This window comes from Eucyclogobius newberryi, unplaced genomic scaffold (assembly GCF_026437365.1).
Source record: "Eucyclogobius newberryi isolate DKJ021-1_F unplaced genomic scaffold, fEucNew1.0.hap1 SCAF_14, whole genome shotgun sequence".
NCBI classification, from domain to species: domain Eukaryota; kingdom Metazoa; phylum Chordata; class Actinopteri; order Gobiiformes; family Gobiidae; genus Eucyclogobius; species Eucyclogobius newberryi.
This window is the reverse complement of record NW_027315768.1, coordinates 18,660,801-18,672,132: the sequence shown is the minus strand read 5'-3', so window position 1 is coordinate 18,672,132 and position 11,332 is coordinate 18,660,801.

Below are 11,332 nucleotides of genomic sequence, written 5' to 3'. Positions count from 1 at the left end.
CGGTGGCGCTGTCGCGCCATTTTTTAACGAAAAAAAAAATGGCCCAGAAAAAACAAAATTTTTCGCCGATTTTGAATTTTGGGCAAAGTTTGGTGAGTTTTTGAGCATGTTCAGGGGGTCAAATTAGAGTTCAAAGCGCTGAAGAAGAACAAGAAAAATAATAATAATAATAATAATAATAATATTTTTAGCAAAAACAATATAGCCGTTTTCACTATAACAACAAATTATACATCGTTTGAAAGCTCTAAGCCTTCCCGATGCCGCCATGGGGTGGAATCATCATTACGAGCGCTTACGCGCTCGTCAGTCCCTATTCCGTCGAGATGCCCCGCCCACTCCCCATAGACTTCCATTGATTTGAGCAGATACAAGCATGGCCCATGCCTGCGGCATGGATTCTCGCGTACGGGACGATGCCAGGAGGGTTTTTGGAGGAATGCAGCGCTTCGCGCTGCTGTTGTCAACAATTAGTGAATGGGCGTAGCCCATTCACTAATTGTTGACTATTTCTGTCATAGCAGGAGTAAGTATGCATGATCCATGCCTTCGGCATGGGCTAGTTCACTGTACTTGCCAGGGGCGACGGGGCACCAAACATGCGGGCGCAGCAATAGGCCCTCCGCCCTGCTGGGGCTCGGGCCTAAATATTCCGATGCGAAAACAATGTTTCCCATTTTTCAAATATCATAAACTATACATTTTCGGAAAGCGCTCGCGCTTTCCTACCTCATGGTGTGGGTCCCTGGTCACTGACGGGTACTTTCGATAATTTTGAGTGGGCTCCGCCCACTTTGTGTTTTTGGCCCTCTATACAGTAATAATGTTCAATTTTTGCATTACATGCTTATATGCACGGAACATGCAAGAGATGGGGAACGTATTCGTGAGCTACTTAGCGCAAATGAGTGCTTTATATGGGGATGACGACCGCTTCGCGGTCGTCATCCCAATGTAAAGTGCTCGTTTAGTGCGAACTTTTGCACGGGCTTCGCCCGTTTACAACGGTAATGTTCCATTTTCCTACAACTAATTAGTATGCACGGGGCGTGCATGAGTGGAGGAGTGCGTTAGTGAGTGTTTGGAAGTGGGCGAGCGCTTCGCGCTCGATTTCGTGCGCACTACGTGCGCACTTTCGCAGCCGTGCTTCGCACGGCCTTACGAGATTAATAGGCCTCTCGCCAGCTTGTGGCGCTCGGGCCTAAATATAATATAGATAAGCTAGACCTGTGCAGATCCGATTGGTCTGCACGAGGCTGATGGGCCTGTTTTCTGCGCTCTCATTGGACACTTACACTCTCATGGATCATCCAGACGAGGCACAGCTAAACACAAACACTTCCATGGGACCATCAACTTTACCTTAACTGTTAATATATGTTTTACAGATTTTTTATAGCTGACCTAGCAACATGATAGCTCTCAATAAAATAGTTTTTTTGTGAATGTGTCATATGTTTTCTGGAGCGGCTAAAAAGTTTCCTTGCCACTTTACCTGGACATGATTCAAGGTTGCGTGCTTTCACTTTATAATGTCAAATTACCCAAAAAGATTTGTAGCTTTTGAGATTTAATGGGAGGCTCAACTTACCCCAGTCTCTCTCCCCTAATGTCTTTAAAAGGTTCGATGCACTCATCAAACGGTGATATTCACATTCACTAATACATGCTGCAATGTAATCAAACTTTTTTCTAAGGTACATTCAAAGGGACAGCCAAATCAGTAACCAACATACAACAATAACCTATAAATTCAACCTGGTTAAATCAAATCCGCCTCTCGGTCATTCCATATTGTATCCCTAATTCATGCTGTGCTGTCCTGTCCAATAAAGTATATGGGCTAAGAAATCTTTAAATTAAAAAGGCTAATTCAACCTGGTGGCGGGAACCAGGTTGATTAGGATTGTTGCTGTGTCTTTGAATTAATCTATCAATAGTCATAAGTGATATTGGTCTGAGAAGGATGAACCCTTTAAGCAACTGGAGGCAGAAGAAGAGGAAAAGAATATATCACAAAATATCAGAAACAAGGGAGATCAGAGCCAAATTTTAAAGAAATGTGAAGTTGTATTTTGCATTATTTGTCTATTTAAAATGTGATTATAATATGTTGCACCCTTGAATGATACGCCGATACATTCCGTTTTGCAACTTTTATTAAGTCCACGGTTCAGAATAACACATTTGAGGCACGCAGGGTACAACACCCACAACACACCTGGGCCACACTCAACACAAATGAATAGGCGTGGCTGACCTACTTTTAACGCCACACGCCGTCCAGGTACAGCCCCTTTCATGAACGTTCACTCTAATTAAAGTGCTCCGTGCTAACATGTACAATCTAACACACAAAAGTAATAATAATTTAGCAGTGTATTGTACCATCACAATTAAATATCAGCATAATAAACTAGATGAGCAACACCCTCCCCCACTGAAAAGAGAAGTGCTCCCCATATATTTTTTTGGATTTCATTTTTACATTTTACCAAAGTGAACAAAACAATACAATAATAAAAAGATTGCTCTAGGTATCAAGTATACTGGTTGGAACCGTGGTAACGATGACTCACTATTGCACATTTCAATAACTATAAAATGTCCTTTTTCCCTTAACAGGGACGTTCAGTCCGTTTGGTATCAATGGGTGCATAGTCCAGTGAAGAATCAGTGGGCCCCCCGATCTTCACACAATGGGACAAGGAAAATACTTGTTTCACCCAAAACATTACTACATAATTTTTCTACCATAATCCTTACTTTCATAAAATTATCAGATACTTCCACAATATCATAATTCTAATTAGTACATACGCTTTTCTACTTTGTTATTGTAACCATTTACTTCACCCACTGTCAAAACCTTAATCAATAAACCACTATTTACATTGGCACTTCTACTTAATAGCGTGAAAAAGGATACTTATAGGGTCTTTTGTAGTCATCGGAGACCTCTCCAGCTCCTCTCACATCAACGGTACAGCTATGCAGCTCCCGGACCGATGGTTCACCTAGCTGCTCGTAGGTGTAAAGACGTCGTGGCTGTCTTACCCTCACAGGTCTTGATGGCACGGCTGTAAGCGCTCTTTGCTCTCCTTCAGACTCTGTATCAGAGGCTGGTGAACCCTCCTGGGGCTCTGGCTCGCCTCCAGGAACTTCAGCGGCAACAACGTCCGGCTGGTGAGCAGGCATAGCTCTCTCTTCATGCCTCCCTCTTATTAGGAGTTCTCTTGCAGCTGCTCTGGTGACAGGGGGAACTGGTTGTTGTGCGGTCCATACACCAAATTCTTCTTCACTTGAACTCTCAGTGTTGGATCGTTGCAGCTCTGGCTGGACTCTCAGTCTCCTTGTTTGAGCTTGACGGGGACTTGAGCTTGGCTGAGGAATGTCTGCTGGAGGCTCCTCTACCAGGTAAGGGCAGGACAGTAACAGATTGCGGTGCAACACTCGTCTCCTCCCAGGACCTCGCAGGGGCTCGACTGCGTAAACAGGACTGTCTGGACCCTTCCTCTCACTCACAACATAGATGTTCTCCTCCCAATAACTCCGCAGCTTTCCAGGACCACCTCTAGGGCTCAGATTTCTAACTAACACATGGTCACCAAGCTGAAGCGTAGAACTCCATGTGCGCTGGTTGTAGCACTGCTGCCCTCTTCTGGCCGATTTCCACATATTTTCCATGGCTATGGCATAAGCCTGTTGCATGGCTTCCCTCCACTTCTCTGCATACACCACCACAGACTGATGTTCGTTCTCCTTTCTCCTGCGAGGGATGAGCAGATCAATGGGCAGAGTAGGCTCCCGGCCAAAGAGGAGGAAGAATGGAGAAAATCCAGTGGCTTCATGGGCAGTTGAGTTATATGCATGGACAACTTTACTCAGATGTTCTTTCCAGCGTGCCTTCTGGGTGTCTGCCAGTGTCCTCAACATGCCTAGCAATGTCCTGTTGAAGCGTTCCGCTGGGTTAGACTGCAGATGGTAAGGAGACGTACGGGAGTGTTTGACACCAGAATAACTCTCAAGCCTACGGAAGAGCTGATTTTCAAATTCTCTCCCCTGGTCGTGATGAATTCTTGATGGAAATCCAAAGCGAAGAACAAAGTTTAAGATTTTCTTGGCCACCGTTTTCCCAGACTTGTCTCTCGTAGCGTAGGCCTGCGCATATTTTGAGAAGTGGTCGACAAGTACCAGGATGTACTCCTCCCCACCGCTACTCTTCTCCAAATGCAGGAAATCAATGGAGACCATCTCGAACGGGGCTGATGTTTTGATACTCTGGATTGGTGTCCGAGTGACTCTATTTGGCTTTTTTCTCTTTAGGCAGCAGCAAACACGTGTGACATGATGTTCAATGTCTTGCCTCATTTTCGGCCAGAAAAAACGTTCGCGTGCCAAGGTGACAACTCTATCTGCTCCCAAATGTCCCATATCCTCATGCAGGTGCTTATAAATAAGGGCCCTCATGGACTCTGGAACAACCAACTGTGCCCGGCAGGCTGTCTCCCTCCAAAGAATTCCATCTTCATCTACATGCAAGCAGGGCCACTCTCTGAGCAGGTGTCGAACTGGTGCACTCTCTGCCACTTTTTCTTTGTACTTGAGGTACAGCTTTTTCTTCAGGCACAGGTTATGTGGCTATGGTTAAGTCAGACCCTTGTGCTGCCTTGATGTCTCTAACTGCCAAGGGCTGAACAGGTGGAAAAATGCTGACCTCTTCTGGCAGTGCGTCAATGTTGCAGGTGACAGCTGATATCCAGTTGATTTCACCGCTGCTCTCTCCTTGCACACCCATCCCAATGCATTCAATGTCCTCTTGAGGGCATTCCTCAGAGCACTCTTCGATGAGTGTGTGAATAGGTCGGTGTCTTGACAAGAAATCTGCGTCACGATTTGCAGTCCCAGGCCGGTACTTAATTGTAAACCGGTAGTCAGCCAACTCCGCAACCCACCGATGTCTTGTAGCATTGAGCTTCGCAGATTTGGTGACATAGGTAAGGGGATTATTGTCACTGTACACGGTAAAGTGGGGTGCATGTAAGAGATAGTCCCGAAAGCGCTCCGTAATAGCCCATTTTAAAGCCAGAAACTCTAGTTTCCCAGAATGGAGTTTATAGTTCTTCTCCGTGGCAGACAACGTTCTGGAGCCGTACCCAATTACTCTGAGGACTCCCCCTTGTCTCTGATAGAGAACCGCGCCGAGTCCTTCTTCTGAAGCATCCACGTGTAGGATGAAAGGCTTCTCAAGGTCCGGATAGGCCATCACTGGTGGATTAATCAGGTGGTTGACACGTTTTTGAAGGACTGCTTGGTGAACTGTGGTCCACTGCACTGGATGTGATGGGGGAAGCTGAGCTGACAGACCACTTGAGGGCTTCTTTTGGGGTCTCTTTTCTGCAGACTTGGGCCTGGAGAGAAGGTCAGAGTGGCTTTGCAGTTCTCGAGAAGTCTTGGACGTATGACCTGTAGTAACTGAGGAATCCCATCAACTTCCTCACATCTCTGACAGTAGATGGGGTCTCATATCGGAGAGCTTGGACTGCCTCTACCTCTTTGGGGTTCATCCTGTAGCCTTCAGCCGAGACGATGCGCCCCACATAACACACCTCAGGCTTGAAGAACTCACACTTTGTTGGTCTCAGTTTGATGCCAGATAGTTTTTACCGTTGGAGCACCTGTCTCACATTGTGTACATGTTGGTCGAAACTATGGCTGAAGACCAGGACATCGTCGAGGTAAGGAACACACACTTCATCTCTCAAATCCCCAAGACAGCTTTCCATGTAGCGCTGGAATGTGGCTGGGGCATTTGGGAGTCCAAATGGAATGCGTACCCACTCATATAGTCCCCAAGGTGTAATAAAGGCGGTAGATGGTCGGCTCTTCTCACTCACAAAACCTTGATGGTATGCCTTTCCTTGATCCAGGACAGTGAACCACGAGTTGCCCCCGAGATTCTCCAGAATCTCCTGGATCCGAGGGATAGGATGGCGATCGGGCAAAGTTTTTTGGTTCAATAGTCTGTAATCCACACAAAGACGGAGACTCCCATCTTTCTTTTAGGTGAAGAATAGTGTGAACATGATTCCCGGATCCATCCTCTACTTAACAGGTCTTGAATATGTGCCTTTACTTCCTGATAGAGGTGACGTGGGATGGAATTATATGTCCTTTGCACTGGGATATTGTCCTTTAGCTGAATGTCCATTTCCAGTCCTTTAATACATCCCGTGTCCCAGTCATCTTTGGCAAACACTTGACTCTCCTCCTTCAACATTTGCCGTACTTTCTGCTGCTGTTCTTGGGAGAGATGACTCAGGTCCACAGGCGGATCCCACAGCTCCCCTGATGGCATCTCAGTAGAGTGCTCCGTTACATCTGTGGTTCCTCCCTTTGGTCTTTGCTTAGGTTCAAGTGGGTATACACCGTCAACACCATGCAGCCAGCCAAGTGTGGTGCGGCCCCACAGTGTGATGTCTCTGTCAGTTGTATTTTCCACCGCCACCATAAATCGTGTCTTGTCCTGGGGGAACACAACAAGCTGCTCTCTTACTTTTAGCCCACTAGGCCATGGTGCCTCTGGGTTGGGCTCCAGCACAGCGTAAGTTACCCCCCTGTTGACTTGTCCACAATACACATTTAGAATACTATTTTGGGGTATAGTGATGGGGCGTCGGCTGAGGTGAGCAATGTGAGGGATACTCTCGGGTTGGTGCTGCTTTAACACAGACAACACAGCATAAGCAGTGCGACGGCCCACCTCTAAAGCTGAAGAGAGCCTCTGAACCATGTGACCCACTGGGTTACAGTTCCCAGAGGCGTCACTGGTTAGGGCCAGCTCTTCTATGACATTGAATCCAATTATTGGACACTCCAGGTCACTGCTGGCCACGAGGACAGGAACAAACACGGACTGCCCGCTCATTCCTGGGACAGCCTTGTGAGCCAAGGTGAACTCTACTTCAATCCACCCCTCATAGGGGATTTCTGTCCCATTCGCTGCAGACAGGTCAAGCCCACCTTCTTCGAGGAGCTCCGCCACTGGTCTCAGTTGGGCATGCGGCAAGTTCTTTGCTTTCCAGTCCACTCCAACAATTGACACTTGTGAGCCACTGTCCCATAACACAGTTGTGTCCACACCATTTAGAGAAGCTCGAACCAGGCACCTTCTTCTCACTAGCTTAGCTGTGTCTCTGCTTGCTAGTTAGAGGGGCAGCCTGGCTGACCTGGACGCCAAGTTTACCATGACGTACTGTGGTATTTATCTTATTGAGCGAGGCATAAGTAACTTTACGACAGCCAATTGCCCAGTGATCAGAACTGCCACATTTAAAACAGTGGTCACACTTGCCATCGGGGTTCGTTGTCTGGCAGCGCTGACATTTCCGGAAGATCGGTGGTCTCTGCTGGAACCTGGCTCTTCTGCCATATGGTCGGCTGAACTTCTCTACTGGTGGGGGGCTTGGGGCTTGGTGAAGGCTGGAGAGCTGGGTGGAAAGCTGCTGAATAGCCTCACAGATTGCCTTATTGCCCTGGTCTACTTTTTCCAGGAGTGTCTCACGCTTGGGGGGCTCAGTGGACTTTTTGCTGGTGAGTGTCAAATCAGGACACTCTCGGTCCATGTTAAATTCCTCCCCCACTGCTGAAACTCTGGCAGCTCGTGACTTGGAGATGGCGGCTAACTTGTTTCTTCTTTCCATTTCCAAAGTATATGCATCTGTAACTCTCTCCAGCAGCACCTCAGACACTTTTGGGTCCCGCAAATATGGCTTTAAATCAGTCCTGATTGTGTCATTCATCAGACCTGTAAGGACGGTCTGCAGGAACTGGTTCTTTATTAATTCAGGGCTATATTTGAGTCCAGTTTCAACCCTTTCAGATGCAAACAGAATCTGCTGCCTTAAGTCCATCACTCTGAGAACAAACTGAATGGGCATCTCCCTGGAGTCCTGTGCTGCCCTAGTCAGAGAATAATAAAGTTCAGTAGCATCTTTTTCAATAAAGTGCGTCCTCAGAATTTGTCTCAATGCACAAAGAGTCAAGTCCACTCTGCTTTCCAGGTAGCTTTTTAATTTTATTCCTGGACCAATGGCCTGAATTACAGCCTCCACAATGTCCGCCTCACTGTATCCTTTATTTAGGGCTTTTTGGATCTGCCTCTCCAAACTAGTGTAGCCAAGTTTATCCTTTTGATGTGGTTCACCAATTTGCCCAGCAATTTTTAATTCCTTTCTGTAAAACTGGTGAACAAAGGCTGGATTTGCATTATAAACGGGAACACTCACGTTAGAGGCAGCAACTGGAAAGTTGGACACGTTAGGCACGTTTTGAGCGTTAGGTGCAGTACCTGATGAGTCCAGCAGAGAGAGCTCTTGCATTGGAGAAGCAGACGGAGCTGACGTCTTTAGTTCGTCAATGCGGTCACAAACTCGGAGCAACAGAGACATTCCTTCATCCTCCAGCGAAACGATGTCTTCTCCTTCCAGCTTGTGGAGGATAATCCTTCTCATTTTGCGGGGTAAGTTCTTGTCCTCTTCACTTAAAGTTAATTCCAACATTGTGCACAGATCATAGAGTTCCAAAGCAGGCAAAGTCAATAATTTCTCCTCGATCTGTCCGAGCGTCTCTTCCCAGGTCACGGACATTCTCCGACCGGTAGACATGATTTGTGCTTTTACCTTAGCGTGTAGGTTTAAAAGCGTTTTAGTCCTTGTGAATGGGCCTCAGCGCTGTGGCTTCTCAGCTGGTGGCTTACGTCACCTCCACTCAGCTGTTCACCACAGGGGTGTTGTCCCGATGCGATCTCCAATCCAGGTCACGGCACCAAGATTTCTGTTGCACCCTTGAATGATATGACGATACAATCCGTTTTGCAACTTTTATTAAGTCCACGGTTCAGAATAACACATTTGAGGCACGCAGGGTACAACACCCACAACACACCTGGGCCACACTCAACACAAATGAATAGGCGTGGCTGACCTACTTTTAACGCCACACGCCGTCCAGGTACAGCCCCTTTCATGAACGTTCACTCTAATTAAAGTGCTCCGTGCTAACATGTACAATCTAACACACAAAAGTAATAATAATTTAGCAGTGTATTGTACCATCACAATTAAATATCAGCATAATAAACTAGATGAGCAACAAACATTTTTGATGAAGGCATAATCCTGGTTTTTATGTTTATAGTTTACAGAAATGTTGACCCCACAATAGTTTTATATGACATACTGCCACAAATGACCGTTTTTGTGACGTTCAAAAAAAATGTTTGGTTAGAAAGTATTTTTACATACTTTGAAATAGTAAAGCAAAAAATGAATTTAGAACTATTGCACATTTTTATTATAAACATTTTCATTTTTGATCGGATTGGAAAGGTTTCATGGTCCACTTTATTTTTTTCATTATAGGATTTAAAGGCTCTATAACATGGCCAGCTAATTAAAATGTCCCTCACAAAGAGTTTAGAGAAAACAAAGACACATCTCTAGAAGCTCACAGAAAAACTGATGATGACAGGAAGAATGAGGACAAAGGCACAAAACAATAGTGTTATTGTTCAGAGAAATAATCAGAGAAATCTGGCAGCATTTAGCAGCAGTACGTGGAGGGACATAACCTGTGATTTTACGCCATCTAGTGGTGGATATTGGTTATTTCAGAAGAAAAAAAAGTGTCAATTCTTTTATTTTTTATAAAGAATGTCATGTCACAAGAAAAAGTTGTATTTTTATCATCTAAATATACTCATTAGGATGTATAATCTGCCACATCTCACCATTTGCTTATGAATAAATAAGTCTAATGTTTATGGTTGTTATCCAAACAAATACTACTACAAATAGTAATGTACTGACAAAATCAAAACGATAATATTAACTTGTCCTGTTCATAAGAAGACTAAAGGACTAAAGTAGTGTACTGAAAATCAAAACGATAATATTAACTTGTCATGTCCATAAGAAGACTAAAGCAAACACATTTATATCATTTCATTTTATTAAAATTTTGACTCAGCAACATTCAGTGTGTGCAGACAGCTGTTCATCCGTCTATTACTAAAAATGATTGAAATGTACATGATCAAAGAACAAAACAACTCATATATATGTATATTACAAAGCAAACATAACGGCAGGTGTGTAAAAAATGACATCATCAAAACATGAATGACATCAACAAAGAACATGAACATAAAATATATGTTTTTAGGTTGGGCACTACTAACATACATACTACAGTATGTATGTGTAAGTGTGTATATATATATATATATATATATATATATATATATATATATATATATATACACAGTGTGTGTATATATATATATATATATATATATATATATATATATATATACACAGTGTGTGTGTGTATATATATATATATATATATATACTGTATGTATATATACTGTGTATACACACACAGTATATATACATACAGTAATATATATATATATATATATATATATATATATATATATATATAAAATTACAGGAGAAGAATGAGAAGAATGAGTAAAAAAGCTTTTTACGTAAAGAGCTTAAACACCACAAAATCAAGTATAAAAGTGGAAAATCACTGGAAAATTGATTATGTAAATCTAAAATATACACAACCAGTCACTTAATAAGGCAGTCCAGTCAGCATATATGCACACATAAAATAACACAACTTAAAAATCTTTCCAACCCAGCAAAACATTATTGTTTTTAGTGCAGTGATACAAAGTGTTCATTTGACATCCAGTAATTTTTCATATCATAAAAGACTGAGTTGGTTTGTACGTCTTGAGCTGTGAGGAGCAGAAAGAAAACTCTATGAACTACTTCCTGTAATTACCAACTGGAGTTATCAGCGACTTATCAACACGAGCTAATGGTGAGCCAGATTCATAGCAGCAATCAAAACATGGTCTGCTGTGATAACAGTGGCTTTGATCACTCACGTTGCGAGAGGGAGGAGGAGGGGGGCTGTACGGTGAAGGGCTGAAACACAATGTCACACTTCTTTAGAGCATAGAAATCAACCAACAGACAATGTTAAGAAAAATACACTCACCCTTTTGACTTATTCTTTTCTGTGGGAAAAACAGGAAATAAGTTACGACAATGAGCAATTACACATTAAATTACACATCGACTTACAACGGTGTAAACCTGCGTGTGAAAGGCTGATTGTCTGGAGCCCAAATGTTTGAGTGATTTAGCCTTAGAATTGGGAATTAAATTGCTGTATACATATATAATAGAGGAGGGTCCATTACCTGCTTGTATCTTAATGTTCCACAATATGGCATCATATTATCTAATTA